The sequence below is a fragment of the Panthera onca genome, chromosome C1 (genome assembly GCF_046562875.1).
Source record: "Panthera onca isolate mPanOnc1 chromosome C1, mPanOnc1 haplotype 2, whole genome shotgun sequence".
NCBI classification, from domain to species: Eukaryota; Metazoa; Chordata; class Mammalia; order Carnivora; family Felidae; genus Panthera; species Panthera onca.
This window is the reverse complement of record NC_138346.1, coordinates 71,819,317-71,842,331: the sequence shown is the minus strand read 5'-3', so window position 1 is coordinate 71,842,331 and position 23,015 is coordinate 71,819,317. Positions and strand designations below refer to the sequence as shown.

At 40.2% G+C, this 23,015-nt stretch overlaps 1 protein-coding gene across 8 annotated transcripts in view; it reads right to left on the bottom strand.

The window, feature by feature from the left end:
- Positions 1 to 23,015, bottom strand: part of RBMS1 (RNA binding motif single stranded interacting protein 1) — a 218,371-nt gene that overhangs the window by 92,928 nt on the left and 102,428 nt on the right. The window lies entirely within an intron of this gene.

The window sequence follows — 23,015 nt, the reverse complement described above, 5'->3', positions numbered from 1 at the left end:
AACTTGCATGAAGTTGTATGATAATAATCATTTTACTGTACCGTAATTTTCTAGTAATTCAGAAATCACTAGACTTTTGAAAAGGTTTTCAAATTCTGAATAACATTTGATTGAAAGTTGCCGATAATTTTATTAAGACTCTTGGGGGAAAAAGATGACTCTTCGAGTGTAAGAAAGTTTGAGTTCAATCACAATGCTGAAATAAGGAAGCCTGCACCTCGTTCTAAGTCTGGCAAACAGCTCCACTGAGACATTTGGATTAAGATTCACAGGCATGCTGCCTTTCGCTCTGTAAGATTCACAGGCATGCTGCCTTTCGCTCTGGCTAAGCCTGTGAAATTTAACCCCTGTGAGAACGGTGTGGTAGCTGGAAACCTTCCCAAGTCGTGCAGCAAGGAACAGAACTTGGGTAAAGCCTGAACCTAGGGCTCAGTGTGGTTTCACAGTCAGTAGGCACCTAGGAAGACTGTCTGAAACCACTCGCACCAGATAATTCTCTGTCAACCAATCGAAAGACACCACACTTCTCTGCCCCTGTGCCACACACATGACTTTTGAGGAAGTTAAATGGTTCAGTCTGAGACGGCAGTGAGCACACCCCGAAGTGTCCTCAAAGCAAATGCTCAGCAGTTTCAGACCCGGACAGGAATTTTGTCACCTCACATCTAAATGATAAATAGACTAACCTAAGGACTTTACTTATACTGAGTAACAGTTTGAAAATATAAAATTAGTCCCTAGATATTAAAAATATTTTCAAATCTTACAGCTTGATTTTTACAACCACAAACAAAAATTTTAGGCACACCTCTAAGACACGATTAAATCCCACTTTGGAAAGTTCGAAAGCAGAAGACTCCTTGCGATAAATGTCACCTTGTTACCTTGTCGGCAATCTCACCTGTTCACTACAGGTATCTGGCTCTGCACCCAGTTTCTGCCATGACTGTCCTGACTCCACAGTATCCCATACACCGGGGTCTTCATTAATCTACACATGTAACCGTTTCTTCATTCCCATACTATGTATTTTTTTTTTTCTTCTCACTGCCCAGGGGCCTTGCCAAGATTTTTATGAAGTCCAAACACCGCTAGATCTCAAGCGATTCTCTTTTAGAAGGACAATAGCAAGAAGGGTTAACAATGGTCAGTGTACAAATGAAGGCTGAACTTGAACTGGGAATATCCAAGCTGCTTAACCCAAGAAAAAACATACCCGAGATCATATCCTATCAAATGTATTTGAGTTATGCCCGTAAGAAGCAGTTGAACTCCCATCCTTTTCTCTCATCTCTGGTTTTTCTCTAGGGGATAAAGACTCTGCTTTCTAGAAGTAAAACAAAGAGTAAGCCTGTCCCTTGCTCTGCCTCAGGTGGCACCTCACATCTCCCAGGCGTGCCACACAAAGGCCTGTGTTCCTTCTCCAAAATCAGTCGATACAACTTGTGCGAGCTGCTACTTGCAATTAGCCAGGCACCCCCTATTTCTCACTTCAGTCAAGTACAGAGGTGCGGGGAAGTGAGACACACATTTGCCTCCCTGTCCCGAGCCTTTGATTTGTACAAAGAACTTTTAGCTAGGCAAGGCTGAATTTTTTCTTCAATCGTCTTTGATCAATGTCGGAGAACCTGTCCTTGCCACAAAACACACGGTCACTCACAGTAGGACCCAGTATGTTCAGTGCAGCTGGTGGGGGATGAAACATGGTCACCTGGGATCAGCCTTGGACAAGTCTGCAAGAAGCTGTGGATCCGCTCCACCCCCACCCCTCTGGGGCATCACACCAACATGAAGCAAATGAACCATCAGATGGTTTAAGGACTGCATGCCAAGTCTGCATCGGCTCTAACCTCTTCTCTAGGGGGGAAAGTGGAGTGCCAGGTGTGGACCTGCAGAAGTAAAAGACACATTTGGGGGTATGATTTAGCGAGAGATTATTTGGACATGAAAGGAGTAGGTTTTTATTTACGTATTTATTTTTGGCAGAAGCAAAACCATAATTTACATCTTGGAATTTACATAGCTGATTTAATATGTCTTTGACGGGCCTCCCTATTTATTACAGTAATATTTTCTCACTCTGGGAAGTCGGTGTGGAGCCTATACAGCCTGTCCCTCCCTGCTTCCCCTCTAGTCTGTCCAGTGGTGGAAGAAAGTCTCTAACATTCTGATCCCAGGTGGGAGAAGGGGGTTTCTGAATGCGCCCTGAGGGGGAATGCCCTCTGGTGAATCTTATACAGAACAAGTTCAAATTCAAACGTTATCCTGATATCAATTATTTCTCAGAACTAGCTGAAGACAGACCAAGATACCTGGAAGAGGGAAGCATTCAATTGTTCTAGGTTGCCAATGTTCTATTTTCTGGTGTAGAAAATTTTAGATCAAAGATTAGGTTTATAAAACGCATAGAAATTAACAACTTAAATCCTAATGACAACTGGACACATGTATAAAGAAGAAAATTCAAACATAAAAAAGCTGGGTTTATTTGCAGAATAGGAAACTTGAGTCTCAACAGGGGTTGGACGTCAGGGCTAGAATGTGAACCCAGGTCTAATGGACAACAAACAAAGCCAGAGCCCTCAAACAGTACTCTACATGGTACACCAGAACCGTCTATATCCTAAATGTGCTATTTGTATTATTTCATTTTTCTGTGCCCATTCTCCCTGCAATCTAAAATATTAAATTCAAGTTTCTAATACCACTGGTGGCCATATATATATATATAATATATATATATATTATATATATTTCTTTTTTTTTTGAGAAAGACAAAGGTGCCCTTAAGTTAATTTAATGAGTACACAGGTAGCTTGTGTGTGCGTGTGTTTAACAAAGTCAGCTTCTAAAAGGTTAGTTTTTAAAATTCTACTTTATATTTTCATTAACAAAAGAATTCTGCAAAAAAATTTTTGAAAGCTACAGCACATTACAGCTGAATACCAGAGTCAGCATTTTAGAACAGCTAGACTTAACCAGGGAAGACTTACATTCCGACTCCCAGATTAAAACGCAATTGAAATGTAAACACTGACAAGTCTTTAAGCACAACTTCAGAGCTCTGATCAATTGAAAACAGTGACACTGTAGCTATGTGCTCAATCACACAGAGTAAACTTAAAAAAATATATTAAAAAAAAATGCTTACCAACAGATGGTATTTTACCAAACTCCGTTTTCATTACTGGTTGTCTTTTTATATTTTGCCTCTCAAAACCCCCACTCCCTGGAATTTGACAAGGACTCTGTCCCCATCCCCTGTCCCCTTGGATGTCGCTAATTTATACAAATTGGACCTAATTAAGGAACTGGGTGGGTGGCTGGCTGACCACAGGTAAGCGCTGACCCATCCCACAAGAGCCTTGCCGTCTAGCTCAGCCTTCTCTGGCCTAATTTCACTGCTTCACATCAGGTCAACAAGCTACCCATCAAGTTCTCTATCCAAGAGCAGGGAAAACAAACTACTTTAGTTTTCACAGCAACATTACCTGGGCTTAATTTGCATGCCAAAATTGAGAGAGAAACAAGGTTGGTGAACAAGCGGAATGGCTGCGCATGCAGACCCTCACTGCACTCCTTGCAGGAGCGAGCATGGGCACCAGCGGGAAGAGTGCTTGTCAGCAATCAGGGAGGACTTCCTGAGTGGATGGCTCTGAGGCCGCCATCCCACCAGTAAGGCCCATTGGTCTCCCACCCTCACACAGGATGATCAACAACAGGCACATGGCAACTACACACACAGCAAATGAATCTATTTCCCTTTCCATCACATCACCCCCACTCCAACGCCACACTAAGTACACTCTTCTGTATATAAAAAAGTCTAAAGGGTGTTTACAAAAAAAAAGGCAAAACTCACCATGTGTGACCTAAAATATTTAGTAATCATGCATTGTTGTAGATTTCTGCTCAGCAAAGATAATGAATAAAAATGAAAATCTGACATTATAATTCTATTGCCTTGTTTCCTCCCTAATACTAATAGGCTACAAGAATTGTGCTCCCACCAACCTCACAATTGCAGTCATCTTCCCTTCCCCCTTATTTTCTAACTTCCCTGGGGACTCCAGTACATTCTGAAGGGAAACCTAGAATCTACCTCTTAATTGCCTTCAAGGCTTCTTTAAGGCTATCATCCTTATAGCTTACAGAGGCTATGATCCAAAATCCATAAGCCCCATCTCCATCCTGCCACCCCCTGCGCACACAGGCTCACGAATGCACACAACACCACCACCATCACCACCCCAAACAACACATCAACTACAATCCAGAAGCAGCATAACCATTACAGTTGCTCCTGAGAGCCGACAGAAGTTATGGAACAGTCTCATTTTCCACCAGGAAACAGCACGTTATCAAACCTGACGTGAACTGAGTACCATGTAAAGACACTACATACCACACTAACTCCACACACTGGTTCTGCTCCTCTGCTCCATAAGCTTTCAAGGTATAAAAGAAACTTAACAATTTAAGGGAGGAGCATCCAAATGGGCCAGTTTCACCAGTTAGGGTATTTTCTCCGTTTCCTTTTAGACATCTGACTGGCTCAAAGAGGGCCAGGAATAGTGGCTGTCAGAGATAAAGTTCCTGGCACAGGGAGCTGGGAAAGTACACACAGCTGAGAAGTGGGAGGTGAATTAGTGAAAGATGAGAAACTGGCCAGGAAGCAGATGCTCTTCCGGGTAGGCCAGGATGTGAAAGATCACCTATATTAATGAACAGCGATAGGGCCCCTTCACACACGCAGGCTCTTACTTCTCCATAATGTGGGAGAGACAGCCAAAGGGCAAATATCAATTAGTCCCATTTGATGCCAGGATATCAGGGCTTGAAATCACATGGCTAATTAGTTAATGAAACTGGTTTTCCTAGAGCCAGTGTCCCTTCTTTGAAAACAAGCTTTGTAGCCTCTAAGACTATGAATCTGAGCAACAGATTTATTCACTAGTTCTTTCTTGGATTATGCTTAAAAAGGAGAGGGCCATGTTTTTGTGTTAGCTATTAAAATAAAATCTAAAAATAAAAATCTCCAATATACTTCACAATTAGTATTCTCCAAGACACTAATCAAACTGATCCTTGCATGTAAAGCCCCGTTCTTTGCATAGAAATCTCCTTACCTAAGTCCATGAATAAAGCATCATTTCCTTAGGCTTCGGATAAAAGAAACAAATTTAAAACTTGCATTGAATAAGATAAATATCTGTTGTATACAACATGACTGAATGAATGGACAGAGACCATGTTGCAGAAGTGAAAATAAACCAAGAGAAAAGTACTTATAAATAAAAACAACAACAACAACAGCATAGAAAGGCTTTTAGGGGTGGAGGTGGTGTTTGTGAAGGAGGTTAAGAAGAACGAACAGGCAGGTGTTGAAAATCCACGGTAGAAAACATACCCTAGATATGGTGTGTGAATTCTGAGGTCAAATTTTCTTTCAAGATCTCATTAAAAACAAAACAAAACAAAACAAAACAAAAACTAGCTTCCTTATCCAAATATCTCTTAAAGATCTGGTTTGTGCTCCAGCATGCAAATCAGCTCAGTGTTTGGTTCTCTCCAAGGTTCTGCCAAGAACACCACAGATGCCCAAGTTGCCTACTGAGAACTCTGGGCCAAGGAACACACCAGAGTTCTTGTGCTATTTGTTCCTTCCAGGGTTTGTAACAGTGTTTATAAAGGGGGAGAAAGCTAAAAACCAGCATGAAACCCCCGTAAATACAGTCAACAAATCTTTGACAAAAGAGCAAAGGCAGTATGATGGAGCAAAAGATAGTCTCTTCAACAAATGGTGCTGGAGCAATGGGATGTCTGCATGCAAATTAGGGATGCCTGGGTGGCTCAGTTCGCTAAGCGGCTAACTCTTGATTTTGGCTCAGCTCATGATCTCATGGTTCATGAGACGGAGCCCTGCATCCATCTCTGCACTGACAGAGTGCAGCCTTCTTGGGAGCCTGTCTGCACCTCCCTCGCTCTCTCTCCCTCAAAGTAAACAAACATTAAAAAAAACAAAAACAAAAACATGAATCTAGATACAGACCTTACACCCTTCCAAAATTTAAAATGCAAATCTGTAAAGCTCCTAGAAAATAACAGGAGAAACCCTAGATGACCTCAGGTATAGTGATAACTTTTTAGGTATTATATGAAGACAGACTCCATGAAATAAGTTAACTGATAGGGTAGATTTCATTAAAATTAAAAACATCTGTGCTGCAAAGAAAAATCAAAGAATGAGAAGACAAGCCACAGAATGAGAGAAAATATTTGCAAAAGACAGATCTGATAAAGCACTGTTATCCAAAATATATAAAGAGCTCTTAAAATTCAACAATAAGAAAACAAACAACCTAGTACATGGGGTGAAGGTCTTAACAGAAACCTTACCAAGGAAGACATACGAATGGAAAATATGCATATGAAAAGATGCTCCACATCTTATGTTAACAGGGAACTGCAAATTAAAACAATATAAAGATACCAGCGTATAGCTATTAGAATGGCAAAAATCTGGAACACTGACAACACCAGACGCTGGGGAGCACATGGAGAGACAGGAATTCTTGCACAGGCTGGCAAGAATGCAAAATGGTATAGCCACTCTGCAGACAGTTTGACAGTTTCTTACAAGACTGAACACACTCTCATTATACCATCTGGCAATTGTGCTTCCTGGTATTTACCTAAAGGAGTTGAAAACTTATGCCCACATGAAAACCTGCACCAGACAAATATAGCAGCTTTATTCACAATTGTCAAAACGTGGAAGCAATAAAGATCCCCTTCAGTAAGTGGAAGGATGTACCTGTGGTAAGTCCAGGCAATGGAACATTATTCAGTGCTAAAAAGACATGAGTTATCAATCCATGAAAGACATGCAGGAACCTTAAATGCATATTACTAAGGGAAAGAAGCCAATTTGAAAGGCCACATTTTATATGGTTCCCCCTATGTAACATTCTGGAAAAGGCAAAACAATGGAGACAAGAAAAAAGATCTGTGGTTGCCTGGGGTTGGTAGGACAGAGGGATATACAGGCACAGAGGATTTTTTTAGTTAATGAAACTCTTTTACATGATAGTAAATGGTAGAAACATATCATTATACATTTGTTCAAACCCATGGAATGTACAACACCAGCAGTGAACCCTAAGGTAAACTCTGAACGCTTTGAGTGACTCTGATGTGTTTATGCAGATTCACCCTTGGGGAAAAAAACAGTACCATTCTGGTGAATGATGCTGATAATGGAGGAGGCTATACATTTGTGGGGGCAGGAGTATACAGGGAATCTGGGTACTTCCCTTGCAATTTTGTGGAAACCTAAAACTGCTCTTAAAAAAAACAGTCTTTTAGACAGACTGGAGGCATTGGATGTAACTTATTCACCAGAAAACTGTAGGGAGAAGAAAGTAAGTGAGGAGCTTAGGCAATCAGCTCAAAACTTCCCTACCAGAAAACACATTCATCAGGAAGGGAAAACTTTTTTTATAATATGTTTTTTTTTTTTAATTTTTATTATTGAGGTATAGTTGACATTCAACACTATATTAGTTTCAGGTATGCAACATAGTGATTTGACACTATACAATGCTCACCAGGATAAGTGTGGTTACCATATGTCACCACACAATGTTATTAAAAGATTGCTGGTTATATTCCCTATGGTGTATCTGTCATCACGATGTATTTACTTTATAATGGGAAGTATGTACCTCTTAAATCGCCTTCACCTGTTTCACCCATCCCCCACCTGCCTCTGATCTGGTAACTAACATTTTGTTCTTCACATTTATGAGTTTTCTTCTGTTTTTCGGTCTGTCTGTTCATACGTTTTGTTTTTTAGATTTCACATACAAGTGAAATCATGGTGTTTGTCTTTCTGACTTATTTCCCTCAGCATAATACCCTCTAAGTTCATCTATATTGTCACAAATGCCAAATTTTCATTCTTTTTTAAGGCTGAATAATATATTCTTGTGTGTGTGTGTGCACATGCGTATCACATTTTCTTCCATTCATCTACTGATGGCCACTCAGCTTGGTTCCATACCTTGGCTATTGTAAATAATGCTACAATAAACACAGGCGTGCACGATATACCTTTGCAAGTTAGCATTTTTGTTTTCCTCAGGTAAATATCCAGAAGAAAAATTACCAGATCAAATGGTACTTCTATTTTTAGTATTTTGAGAAACTTCCAAATGGCTTTCCATAGTGGCTGCACCAATTTACATTTCCACTAATACTGCATGAGGATTCCCTTTTCCCTACATCCTCACCAACGCTGGTTATTTCTTGTCTTTTTGAAACCAGCCATTCTCACTGATGCAAGACACTATTTTGTGGTTCCGATTTGTATTTTCTGATGATTAGTGATGTTGAGCAGCTTTTCTTGTGTCTAGGAAGGAAACACTTTAAACAGCGGGCTCCCAGCTGTATAACCTGCCTCACATGTAATGGTCTGGTATGGAACAATTTCTAAAAGACAAAAGCAAGAGTTCAACAAATGGAAGATTGAGGATGAAAGTGTCTAGGACAGAAAGGTTGAGGAGGGCTTCAAGAGGGGTAGATATGGTTGAGTGAGCTGAATACTGGTGGCAAATGGCAGTCTAGAAAGAAGGGGGTATGTGGGGAGAGGAGAAGAACCAACAAAAACAAAGACAGGGAAGATCACTGTTCGTGAAAGTGAAAAGACCAACCTTGGTTGGCTGAGAGGGCATGCTAGGACAAGCTGATGTTTGGGGAGGGGAAGGGACAGGAAGATGGTACTAGAAAGGCAGGAGAATAATCTAGTAATTGAGAGAGAATATGGACACGATATCACAGATTACTATTCAGAGTGTCCCAGGTAGAAAAGAAAATTTAGAGATGGTCAATGAAGAGGGTAACTCACGGGGAAAGTAAAATGAGGAAGTTCTTGCCCATCCTCTCTATGAAAAGGTATATAGTAAAGGCAAAAAAAAAAAAAAAAAATTAGTGGATGAAATAGTCTGCATATCTGGATTCGAATCATGCCTTGGCCAGTAACTAGAACATCATCTGGGAGCAACTCTGTTCCTCATCTGGGAAATGACAGGTGAGACTACAGGATTCCCATCTTCCCTTCCAGCCTGAGAATTCGAAGGCTGGGTAATGTTTCTCCAGCTAAGACATATCAAAACAGAACCCAGCCAGGCCCTTGGATACTCTGCTCCATCTGCCCAACAGCCAGAGAAATGGAGCAGGAAGCTAAACGGGCAGACCCCGGAAGGAAGACTTGTACTCTGCATCATGCAGCTGGAAGACACAGCAAGCACCCACCTGGCTGCCATTTTTCCTACCCTGCTCAGGCCAAGCACTGATTCCCTGTTTAGTCACACATGATTCTGAGAAAATATTATAAATATGTAAAGCTATACTAAAATTAAACCAAAGCTTAAAGGAACAGTTGTTTTTGTTTTTTTTTTAATGCCATAATATTCAGAGTTCCCCAAACCAGGGTGTTCTTAAGGTGAAAATATTACAGCTGAAATCGCTTTAATAACACCTCTGTCAAGACTTTATGCTGGTTAATGGGCTGGCATCTTTTTGTCTCAACATGTCATTGGTACAAAAAGTTACATTTCAATTCTGTTTAATCTCTTCTACAGAAAAGGGTCATGCAATAGCTCCAAGACCATCTTAAAAGAAAATTCAAAACAATAAACAAATTACACCCCAAGAAACCAGCTATTAGAACTCGGTAAACCTAAAATCCTGCCCAACTTCAGGTGTGGAATTAATTACCCTTCTAGATTCTGAATGCAGGTATGGAGAGTGGGTTTTTTTTCCCTCCTTCTGAGCCCCAAATGAGGAATTTTCAGATCTGTACCAGTTTTCTTCCTCAACACAGAGCCTTGTGAAAAAGACAAGAACAAACTCTTCTTTTCCTTTTTACTCAAAATAACTTGAAAAACAGAAAACTTCCTAAGGGAAGTGCAGCATTGCCTTTATCATGACAGTTCAGAACACCTCTGCAATGTTCTGATTTCCTGCCTCACCCCAATGGAGTTAGGATTCCAGCATCGACAACTTCCTTCCAGCTGTTTTTAAAAATCTACGTACAGTACAGTTTGTATTTCTTGTAAGTAGAGACGTACTGCTGAGATTGCAAAATTCTCAGGGTGGGAGACATTTTAAAATATTCCTTTTTCATATTAAACAATACTTATTGAAAGTATTGTAAAGTTGTTAACTGAACATTAACGTTAGAAAAATTATACAAGTCAGCTTACCCAAGGAAATCCCAATGAATTTATTCACTTTTTTTTTTTTTTTTTAAGATGTGAATTGCCACGTGAATGAGCATGCAGCATCATGGGTTTCATAAACTCAGCCCTAGAGAAAAAAAGCATTATCTGTACTTTCAGGAAACTACACAAGTAGTATTTGAAATCTCATAACAATTTTAAAAATGAAATCTCACACTGTTGTCATCTATATATCGCCAAAGTAAAACATCATCACAGGAAAATTTAATACAATTTTTTTTGAGTTGTATTAACTCAAAAAATTAATGACTATTCATTTCTTTCTCATGATAAAATCCTGCAGCTTACATCTGATACACAGTAGGTAATTAGTGTAGAACAGCTCTTTATTATGTTTCTCTGTGTATCTCTATGTAAATGTCTGTGTATATATGTGACTGTGTGGGGGTAAACAGAAGGAAGGAGCCGGTTGTCTCTAAGATACATTGTCTCTGATGTATCTGAGATATACTGTATTGCTGTCTCTGAGATACCTAGTCTCTAATACAAAGCACAGTGGCTTTAAAAAAAAAAGAAACTTTTTTTGCCTGAATTCCACCTCAAAAATGAAATTTTTGCCTGAGGCGAAACCATATAAAAATGAAAGAAAAATTTTGTGAAAGTTATCTTCCTTTACCATTGTCAATGCACCTTCATGTTCTCTTTTCTCGTCTATTTCCCTAAAAAACAAATGCTGGTAGCGACCTACTAAATTAATTTGAGACCCCACTAATACAGCCCCTAGCAGGTTAAAAACCAAGGCTGTGTTGCATTTCTGAAACCTTGATGTACTTTCGAACCACTACTCAGTCATTTCGGGTGAGGTCAGGATTGTGCATTTCTACCAGGCTTCTAGGCAATGTCCGTGCACAAGGCAGGACTCAAGACCGTGCTCTTGGTGTGTGAGGATGGATTTTAGAAAGGTCTCCTTCTGGCTTTAAGAAGGAACAAGCTACATCTCTTCACTAAAAGAGATAAAAACTTTTGATTTCCAATTCAGTATCTGCTCAGGATCACAAAATGTTAGAGTTGAGAGAAGACATCAGAGATAATGCAATCTAGTAATTCTCAATTGGAAGCATAACAGAATCTTGAGAAATGGTTGTGGGGGTTTACAGTATTTTAATTTTTATCAAAGGGAGCTGGGCTTTAATAACATTGAGGAACAATGATCTAATCTAACCCCTCAACCCAAAGAAGTCAAAGCATATATCTAAGGTCATACAGCTAATTCAAGGCAGAACTAGGTCTCCATTCCCACCACTACTGTCAAAAGGCACCAGCCCTTCTTTGTTCCAAGGATTGTACAAAAAATGATGGCACATGTCAAGTTTTCTTAATGAGTTTTAAAAAGGGAAATTGATATGGTAGTCTTATTAAGGCATCACAGAACAAGTATATATTTTGTATGGCCTCTTTTATCCCTCATATTTCATCTGTCAACTTCTAGATGACTTACTTGGATGCCCATGTCTGTGTTACGACATTTAGATTCCCGCTTAAAAAAAAAAGAAAAGAGAAGGAAAGGAAATTCACAGCATCTATTACATTTATAATCCAAAACTCCTAAAAAATTGTTATGAATGGCACCATTTCTATCTGTACATATTAAAACTTTGTGAATAGCATGCATCACCATTATCTGACCATCTATCTACAAGAAGATACAAAAATCAAACAGATTAATTACAGCAGCTTGTTGCCTTTCTGTCAGAGAAGTGTATTTAGGGTCAACTGGCAATTTAATAGGCTTAGATTAGAAACCTTTGAAGAATCATCAGAATTGTCCCCTCACTGTCTGATTTCCTTATATATTCACAGAATTCATATGCTTAAAACAAGTAACTTCAGCCTCTCAGTTTCCTTATAAAGAGAAAAGAGAGATCTGTACAACTTTTGTGTATTCCGGCATTGGCTTCCATCCTGAAGTTTGCCATGATTATGTTCATATTAATTCTCTAAGGTGAGCTGATTTTCCTCAACAGTCCAAAAAGGTATGCAAACCTTGCTCCCAGCAGCTCATTGGTATACTCTGGAAAGCTGTTACTTACTGTCTTGATCTGACTAAGCATTTCCCCATTTTTGCAGGTACAAGCTTTCAGACATGTCCTATCTCTCTTTATCGATACTGCATATTCAGACTGAGTACCCACAGCTACTTAGAGCTTGAGACCGGCCCTTTTTTTTACGGAGCCAGCCCATGCACTACTGTCTAATCATTTCAGGAGTGATGCTATCAACCTTGAAGTACCAAGACACGTTGGAATCTAACCAACTCCTGGCAAGGTTCACCCCTCTCTTCATCTTTCCTCAAGGAGATAAACTGAAGAAGAAGTGCATTCTGCGGTAAGTAGAATCTGGGAAACGGTTTCAATATTTACAAAAACCAGATGCAATTTTGTTTTTCTTTCAGTCTTAAATTGTTTCACAACACTCTTTGTTTAGAGTAGGGAGTTATTACTCAAGATGAAAAAGAGTGAGGCTATTAATCTTCCTGAACACCTTTTTTCTGTTGCTAAAGTTAATCACAATGCACCAGCTCCATCACTGCTACCAAAATGAGCTAAATGTACATATTGCTAGTTATTACATTTCCAGAGGAAGTTTCTTTTCCAAGGAACTTGGGCAATCAAGTTACAGCTCTCTGGCATGGAGACCCAGAACTTCCACGTGTGTGGCGGGGTCAGATGTGGGGATCACATGCCCCACAGCAGCATAGCACGTAGACGTTACACTTGGGTTCTACAATCCCTTTTTCTTCTCATTATATTTGGTTTCATTATAATAGCATATAAAATATCTTTTACCTTTGAGGCACATAATCAAACATGCAATCTTTCACTCCAGTCACAATTCCAGATTAACCTAATTAGTGACAGGTATCCATATTGGGTCTCACAAGTCTCTGGCCTTCCAAATGCACAAAACAAGAAAACAACACCATCCATTCCCACCAACCACAAAGAAACATTTACGAAGAAAATCGTGTCTAAATGGAAACTGACTTAAGAGACTCACACTCAATGACCAGTGACAGGAGACCAGCTCTCCTCACCTCCCCACCTAATCCAAAGCAGCCAGCGAGCATTTCCAGCACAGGAAAGGGAAAAACAGGCCAGAGCCCAAACACCGCTGTGGCCCCCTGCCCAGACAGAGCAGAGAGGAACAAAGGCCCAGGTGTGGCCTGCAGCTACACCAGATCACTGAATTCAGTGAACACTCAGCAGTGGAATCAAAACTTCAGAGCACTCCTACATTATCAAATCACTTTCCTAAAAAAGAAATAAATGCCAGAGGGGAACACAATTTTTAATTTTCTCTTGCTCCACAGAGACGTCACAAGCCCTAAAATTCACGTTCTTTGGATGTTTTCTTTACATTTTGGATCCAGATCTAATCTCAGAATGGTACTCTCTTCCCAATTTAAAAATCAGAGCATAGAGCAAAAGAATGAACTAAGAAGAACGGTGGATTTTATTTTAAGGATCAGCATCAGGCAATGTACCTTCTCACATGGAAGAAAAATCAGGAACGAACAGGCAGCCTTCCTTGCCTGCACCGTGGCCAGGAAGCTGATGCAGCAGGCCCACACCTCAGGGCAGTGGAGGACTACAGCAGCTACCCTGTGCTCCTCTCTTGCAACCCAGCAGTTGGTTCTAGTACAGAAGAACTGCTCAAAGTAAAACGTCACCCTACTTTCAGAAGAACTTCCATCACCACAGAAACTGAGAAGATACAAATCTAAAGGAGAGTTTAGTCTGGCTGGATATGTTTTTTAAAAGGCAATTCTGTAAATTATAAATATCGGGGTCAGAATTTATCCATCAAACCTTGGACAGGTCACCTCACTCTGAGGTCCCTGGAAATACATGTGGGAATCCTGCCTGAATTACACACTAGCTACATCTCCATTCTTCCTTACTGCAAAACCCAATTCTTACCTTGCAGTGACAACTGATGTGCAAATCCCTGCTAGCGGGCTTTCCAGAAATAGATAGAAAGCCAAGACCAATGTTTTCCCCTTAACTGAAGGGGGTAGGTTGTAGCCATTTGCTTACTCATTTTAGTTGGAGCTATAATATTTTATCTTTTTCTTACTCTCAAAGTAATCTAGGTAATCTTTAAACATAGCTAGATAAGCAAAAACCAAAGGGAGGAAAACCATTTTAAGCCAAGACAACTTAACTGAAAACATTTTTTCCCCTAGAGAAATGTGTGTTATTCATAGTACTAATCATTAACATTGTTGACCATTTATCACGTTTCTGGTACCAAGCTAAGTGCTTTGTATATATTGTTTCATTTAACCAAAACAGGGTAGGCATGATTATCACCATTATACAGTTAAGAAAACAGAAGATAAAGGACTTTCCCAAGGTCACTGAGGAGGTAGCAGTCTGGTAGTGAGATAAGGTCTGTCTGACTACATGTTTAGGAGCTAAGCAGAAGGGAAAATGGTAATAAGGGACGTATGCCATTAAGTTTCACTGTTTCGGTGGCCTGGTTGATACACAATTGCTCTAATTAAGGCTTTTGGTCATGGTTACTGCCACAGTTACTAAAAATCTTTCTAACACCCATCAGTAAAACAAAACCAAAAGGTTTGGCTCAAGAAAGTGGTTGCCAAACAGCGAAACTCAGTGACACGTCCTTCTTTACTCCAAAACCAACAGTACAACATTGCTGTGAAGGAATATTGCTGGAAAATACTCAGGCAACTTGCTTTCCTTTAGATCTTCTCAATATAGGATATGTAATCTCAACACATGTTTAACACTTTCTAATATGATATTTCTACGTTTGAATTAAAGAACAAATCTCCCCCATTAACCTGTAAGCCTTTTGAGTACACATGGTCACGCCCTGTCTGATAATCCCACTCTGCACCTCGGACCCAGGGCTTTGTGCATTTGATGAGGAAATAAATAATAGACTGGCATATGTCAGAAAGCATGTAACTGTGGCAGGGATTAAAACACTGTATGCTGAACAGCTCTCTGGTACAAGGAGGTAAGAGGAGTCATCAAGAGTAAGATGGGGGAGGAGCCTAAGTATTTTGGAAAGGAGTCTGACATCTAGGCAGAAATACATCAATCATATCATTTTTTTTAAACTGAAACAAGACCTCTACTTACACTGGAATTCTGTTCTATTTCCTCTCTAGACTGAAGCATCTCGGGAACAATGTCCCAACTCTATGACTTTTAAAATTCCTAGTTTAGACTTCAAGACACCAGGGACAGTAGACAAATTATGATTGATAGTGAGAATTATAATTCAGAGAAAAATAGGAGTCCTAATAATCTTAATCGTATTGCCTCTGGATACATGAGATCTGTGGGAATCTGTCTTTTCAAAACAGATTAATCAGAATTACTATAAACCTTCAAGAAGATGTAATCACTTTGGGATCCTACTGCCTTTGGTAATGGCCACATCTGGTCAGGCAGTTGTTATTCATTCTTGCCAGGATTCGCTTTATTAGACTCTCAATTGAAAAATGACACCTTCGCTCCAATCCTTTTAATTGATTTTTAACCTTAGAGAAGTGTAAGCGAGAGAGTTATTTAGAAGACTAACTTCTTAATGGAGTCATCTAAGTGGTCTGGTAAAATTCTTTCGGATGAATGATACCCCCGCCCCTTCCAGCAGGGCTCTAAAAAAAAAAAGAAAGAAAGAAAAAGAAAAACACTACTCCTTGAGATGCACTGCACCTCTTTATATAAAGTTAATTCAATATAAGTGTAGCCATGCTAATACAATTTAATGTAATTAGTTTCCATGAGGAAATTTAAAACTCAGTTTGTACACTAACTACAACATTATATACCTGCATTAAGCTATTCAAAAGTTAAAAGATAAAATAGAAGTGGAGAGAAAGTGGGAAATGGCTGTATTAGTTTCCTAGGGCTAGCGTGGCTTACAACAACAGATATTTACTCTCTCACAGTTATGGAAGCCAGAAGTCTGACATCAGGGTGTCAATGCTCTCTTGGAAAGCTCTAGGGGCAAATCCTTCTTTGCTCCTCTGGTTTCTGGCAGCTCCTACTGTTCTTTGCCTCTTGGTGGCATAATCCCAATGCAGCCTCTACGTCACATGGCCATCTCTTTGTGTCTCTCTGTGTCTTACCCTCTTTTTATAAAGAGACTGGCCACTGGATTTAAAGCCTACCTTAAATCCACTTTGATTTCATAGCAAGATACTTCAACTAATGACATCTGCAAAGATCTTATTTCCAAATGAAATCACATTCTGAAGCTCTTGTTAGATATGAATTTGGGGACACAGTATTCAATCTACTACAGCAGCTTTCTCTAAAGGTCGATTTTGACTCTCTTAACCTTACTTTTAAAAACTTGGGATACATAATCAATACACGTAAGAGTGCTGCACCTGGCTGGCTCAGTTGGGAGAGCATGCAACTCATGATCTCAGGGCCATGAGTCTGAGCCCCGTGTTGGGTATAGAGATTACTTAAATAAAACTTAAAAAAAAAAAAACAAACAACAACAAAAAACGTGTAGGGGTGCCTGGGTGTCTCAGTCGGTTAAGCGTCCGACTTTGCCTCAGGTCATGATCTCACAGTCTGTCAGTTCCAGCCCTGTGTCGGGCTCTGAGCTGTCAGCTCAGAGCCCAGAGCTTGCATCAGATTCTGCGTCTCCCTCTCTCTCTGCCCCTCCCCGGCTCACACTCTGTCTCTCTCAAAAAATAAATAAGCATTAAAAAAAAAAAAAGTGTAGAGGATTATTTTACATAAGCACCCACCAAGTTATATTACCAATAATTCTTTAACCATAATTAGATCCAGAAAGAAACTTATGGGTCATCTTGCCCAGCCTCATATCCAAACTAAGATGTTTTCCTATGGTGTAGAAATTGGGGGTGAAGGCAGGGCATCATTACAGACCAGCAGATGCCCCAATTTGACATTTCTAATTGCTACAACATATAAGTTGTCATAATTTAAATCTTTAATGATAGCTATTATCCCTCCAGTGATATTCCTTTAAGGCTACAGACAAATGACAATAACCAACAACTCTGGTCAAAACAACTTCTAAGGAGGCAATATAGCAATTAGAGTTGAAAGGATGGATTCGGAAATCAGACTGCCTCAGTTCAGATCCCACCACTGCCATTCACTATGACCCTGGGCAAATGATTTCACATCCGCACATTTCATCTCTTCATCTGTTAAGTGAGGACGATAGCATCTATTCTAGCTTGCAGAATGGTTACAAAGATTGCACAAGTTCATCAGGGTAAAATGCCCAACCCACAAGGAGTGCTCAGTAACTGCCAGCTGCACTTGGGTTCATCTTTCTCAATATCCAGATGGCCGTGAGGGCTCAGCCCAGTGCAGGCACCCCTAGACTGAATCTTAAAACTGACTAATAAGTAGTTTTCTCAGTCCTTCTCCTGCTACTCTGAGGCTCTTTTGCCCATAAAAATGAGGAAAAAAATAGAGAAAACTAAAAACAAAAATGAGTTCAAAGTGGAAGTTGCTGCAAAAGGCAGGTAAAATGGGGGGTAGGGAAGTTGGGGAGGATTTCCCAGGAAAAGTCTCCCTGGAAAAGCTGGCCTGATCAAATCTGATCAGTCCTCATATTCCCTGGACTTTTTTACTTAGGTTAGGTTTACCACTTGAAATTCTAACTAGGGATGCATTAAGTTACGGCCCCTCTTTGAAATACCAGAACTTCCAAGCTACAATGTGGGGAGAGAGTCATCACTTAGGACAGCTGAGAAAAGCATCGGCAAGACAATTTAAAGGCGGGCCTATGTTCCGTTTGAGTCAACTTGAATAACTTCTGTTATTCTCAATCTTCGGAGAGAGAAGAGGAAGAGTACAAAAGGCCATCTGATTTACATTTTTCATTATGATTATTAGAAGTGAGAAAGCGATTTTTTTCCCTCTACTTAATGTACCACATGACAATGCTTTGCTCACAGAGATGCATAACTGGAGCTGTCACTACCAGTTCTGAAATTCCATTAGAACACTACGGGCTTTGAAGGTAACCTGGGGTTCTAACTACTATTAATAATACTTCAACAGGAAAACCTGAGAACTAAACTACCAAATCCAACGCTTCTGTGAAAACAAACCAAAAAAAAAAACCAGTGTCCTAATTAAAAAAAAAACTCACCGTAGAGATGAACTTTTGGATTAGAACTTTTAATGTCTACGCAGTAGGATGATCTCATTTTTTTATCTAAATACGTAATTTTATTAAATGTAGGCAAAGCTATATTAATGGTCTAAGCAGCGAAGTCAGTTTGTTGGCTAATACTCATTTATGGCCAAACCAACCACACATGCCTTTTTACACACTTAGTTATACTCCATTTCCCTCAGTATTTTTCACTGAACTGTTAAGACTTTGATTATTTATTCCTTTTAACCCTCCTTTTGTTAAACTGCGCCTATTTTCCAGTGTGCTGGTATCTTCATGCTAATTGTTATTCTACACAGATCACCATGCCTCCTCCTGGACATCATCTGAAGAACCGAGAAGCATGTTTCCTACATGGCATACAAGTTGCTGTTTTCAACAAATTTTATCACAGGATATTCACTGTCTGGCTTTTCAAATCCTAAGACTGCCCTCATCTCTTGATTTTCCTGGTTGCTTTTCCTTTTCTAGCTACTCAATAAACCTATATATAGTTGTCAATACAGAAGTTCAAATTATCACAATCCTGTCACTCGCTACAGTAAGCAGGGCTGGGGAGGTGGTTAACAGTGGAGAAAAGGCTGAGGCAAGTAAAACTGGACTACAGTAACCATTCTTTTTATCACACTGATTCTCTTTGTATTCCTTCCCTTAGGAGGGAGGAGGAAGAATTGGGAAAATCTCAAATTTTAGCAGGAGCTTTTTATTAGTAAATGTTATTTCCTAATATTAACAGTAACTGCTAAGTTTTGTGGACTGTGGCTAAGCAAGCAGAGGAAGTGTATTTGAAAATACAAGGAGCAGGTGCCACTGTCTGATGGGACAGTCCTTCACCTGGCGATGATTATACATCCATCCAACTGGGGCAGGAGATGGGGGTGGCGGTGGGGGTCTCTGCAGTGGTGTCAGCCCCGTCTGTGATGTCAATGGCAGTCTTGCCCACTTGGGGTGTACAGCAGAGAGGGTAAGGAAAAGGGTCAAAGAAAGACAGAAAATGGAAACTGACTCTCATCACGCACTATATTTCAGGCTCTGAAATGTTCAAAATTTCTCCTCCCCCCCAACAAGGCAACATACAGACAGAAATGGTATCTACTTCCCCCAAGCCCCCAACACACAAACACACCACAGGGAGTTACTTTAAAGAGAAGAGGAGAGGAGAGGAGAGGAGAGGAGAGGAGAGGAGAGGAGAGGAGAGGAGAGGAGAGGAAAGAAAGGAAAGGAAAGGAAAGGAAAGGAAAGAAAGGAAAGGAAAGAAAGGAAGGGATAGAAAGGAAAGGAAAGGAAAGGAAAGGAAAGGAAAGGAAAGGAAAGGAAAGGAAAGGAATCCATGGCAAAAATTTGACAGGAAAAAAAGAAAAAGCTTGTCTGTATCCTGAATTTCAAAGATTTTCATCTGGTCCTTACGGCTTCTGCTTGACCCTGGAATCCTAGTTGGCTCAACACAGTAACAGACGCCTGCGAAACCACTTCCAGTTTCTTATAGAAATTCAGAACGGCTCAAATGCATCAGCCCAGCTAAGTCCAGTACTCTGGCCAACCAAGTTTCCAAGGGACACGCGTGGTTAGTTTTTCTGACGTCAGTCTTAAGAGATGTATCCCAATTTTTCTTTGGACCCAATTTTGACTTGGTTACTCATAAATTTGTCATTCTCTACTTGGCACCCATTTACATTTCCTGCCTGCATCATCTGTGGACTTAAAAGATCACTGCTTTATAAGACAGCTCATTCTTCATCACTGAAAGATTCAAACAAGCAGAGCTTCTCTGAGGATTATTTTACCCCAGTGGTCCTTAGATTTCAGTGAGCTTCTAAATCACTTGGAGACCTTAAAATAGCCCCATAGTGTCTGAGGATGCCTGACGCAGTGGGACCCCAAAATGTACATTTTTAATGAGAACCCCAGGAGATTCTGATGCAGGTAGCCCTGGGACCACACTTTAGGAAATGCCTCTAAAAAGGGTAGAACCAAGATAGTGTGTCTTTGAAATTTAAGAGTCCTGGTGTTCCTCCTACTGGGGGGTGGGGGGAGAAGTCTATTCTATGGTCTCTACAGCTGATCTGAATCTTCCGGGCACTGGGGCTCTCCTACTCCCTTATGCCCCAGCACCCTGACTTTGTGACTATGCAGACTATGCCACTCCCAAAGTGGCCACCATCTTGTCCCCTGCTCTCCACAGTGTCTATCTTTCAACTCATCCAAATGACACTTGATCCTTTCACTAGCCAACAGGAAAAGGCGTCTCCTGGTTCTAAAACTGCACACTCTCTGGCCACACCCTCCAGATCCTCTTTTGCATCAGCTGATCTGAGCAATTTCCGGTTCCTTGATCTGACAGTTCTGACCAACCCTCCCTCAGATGTGAGAGGGTTTCCTGGCTCTTCACTAATTGACATGCAGAGTTCACTGTCCAGTTCTAGGTTAACAACTCTACGTACGTACTTCACTGGGTACAAACAAATACAAACCCTCACCTTGGATGATGCCCCTGGAAGAGGTCTTCCACAGTGCCCCTCCTACACAACAAGACCTTTCTGTTCCTATTCAGTCATGCAGTGAATTCCACACGTGTTCATTTTACAAACCGTCTCAATCCTTACTTTAGTTTTTGTGACTGTTTGTGGCCAAAAACCTCAGAAGGTGGTTGCTTTTGTAAACCCAACAACCTCATTTTGGGCAGAAATGTACATTCCCTGACACACAGCGCTGCAGTCACTGATAAATTCTTGCTGAAATAATGACTAATAAATAAGTATGCTCAACTTCACACACTGGATGTGTTTCTGAAAAATTCTACATGACCAAATCCAAGCTTTAAATGCAGCAAGGAAACAGGACTTTAAAAGAAAACTTGAGAAGAAAACCAGCAAATGTTGTGCCCCGAATATATATTTAAAATGCTACGCTACATAGACTGAACGTTACAAAGAAATAGAGGTTCCAGTGCTCAAAAATATGAAGTAAACTAGTTGGTAATGAGAAACACACTCAAACAGAAGAACAACTCATCAATTAAGCAAAATTCATATATAATTTACAAAAGGAAGAGAAATAACTGATTTACTGTTTTTGTAAAGAGAAAAAACTAATTTATTGTTTTTTAAAAAAATTGCTGGCATTCAAGATGTGTCCTAGGTTTCAAAGGGAAAAGAAAAGAAAAGCAAAAAGAAAAAAAAAAAGAAAAGAAAGAAGAAAAGGGGCATCTGGGTGGCTCAGTCTGTTAAGCATCCGACTTGGGCTCGGGTCATGATCTCATGGTTCGGGAGTTTAAGCCCTGAGTCGGGGTCTCTGCTGTCAGTACAGAGCCCATTTGGGATTCTCTGTCTCCCTCTCTCTCTGCCCCTCCCTGGCTCTCGCGAATACTCTATCTCCCTCTCAAGCAATAAATAAACATTAAAAAAAAAAAAAAAAAGAAAAGAAGGGAGAAAAGAGAAGGTTGAGAATAACCAAAGTGAGATACCTCTAATGGAGCCTATGAACATCTTTAAATTTTTGTATAAGACTCAAGAGGCTTTATCATCACTTCATATTTCCACAGAACTACAGCTCTATAATAGCTTTCAAAACAATACTTGCAAATGACAAGAACCTTGCTGTTATGAAGGACTTACCTCATAACTACAGTAACTCATTCCCATTCCAAGTCCCTAGAGGTAACCTGATGCCTTAATGGGTAGTGGTGCAAATCATCCTCTCCTCAATAGAAAGGGCATTACTGCTTCTCCACTCCGCCTACACACAAACCCCAACTGAGATGTAGCTGATAGAAAACCATCGCATCAGAATTCTGTCTTAATGTAATAGCAGGAACTGAAAAAAAAGGAGACTAAGCACAGTGATCATCTTCCTGGAAAAGGCAGACCTTAAATTTCAATTTAAAGAAGAGAGGAATGTGAACTTGAAGAGGAGAGAACAGAGTTCTCTGGCCATTTTGATAGCTTAACAGAAGCTTGGAGGAGAGGAAGGAAAAACAGACTGCAAGAAGCAAGGAAAAGACTTTTGGCTGGAATGCCAGGTACAGACTTGGGCAAAGCCAATCAGAGGAAGGAGCATGTTAGTTACTCAAGGTCCTTGAAGACTATGGTTCATAATGGACATTTCCATAGCTATTTTACATGGTTAATTCTGTAAAGAAATTTCTTTTATCCTGTAGGTTGAAAACAACAACAAAAAGTTTCCTTATATGTTGTGCACAACAGGGCCACCAGTATAATACTTCTTTTTGAAAGTTAGTATGATCATGAGTCATGAAGCATTTTGGCTTTATCTTGGGCCCACTATGGTGCCCAATTGATGAGTTTTGACTAAGATGAATGAATGTCTGGTACCAGGTCGTTATGAGATGAATTGCCACCCCCCCAAAAGATAACACTGGAGTTCTAACCCACAGTATCTTAGAACATGATCTTATTTGGAGATAGGGTCTTTACAGAGATAATCAAGTTAGGATGAGGTTACTAAGATGGGCCCTAATCCAATGACTAGATCCTTACAAAAAGGGAAAATCTGGGCATAGGCAGGAGCATGTCATGTAAAGATTGGGGTTAGGAG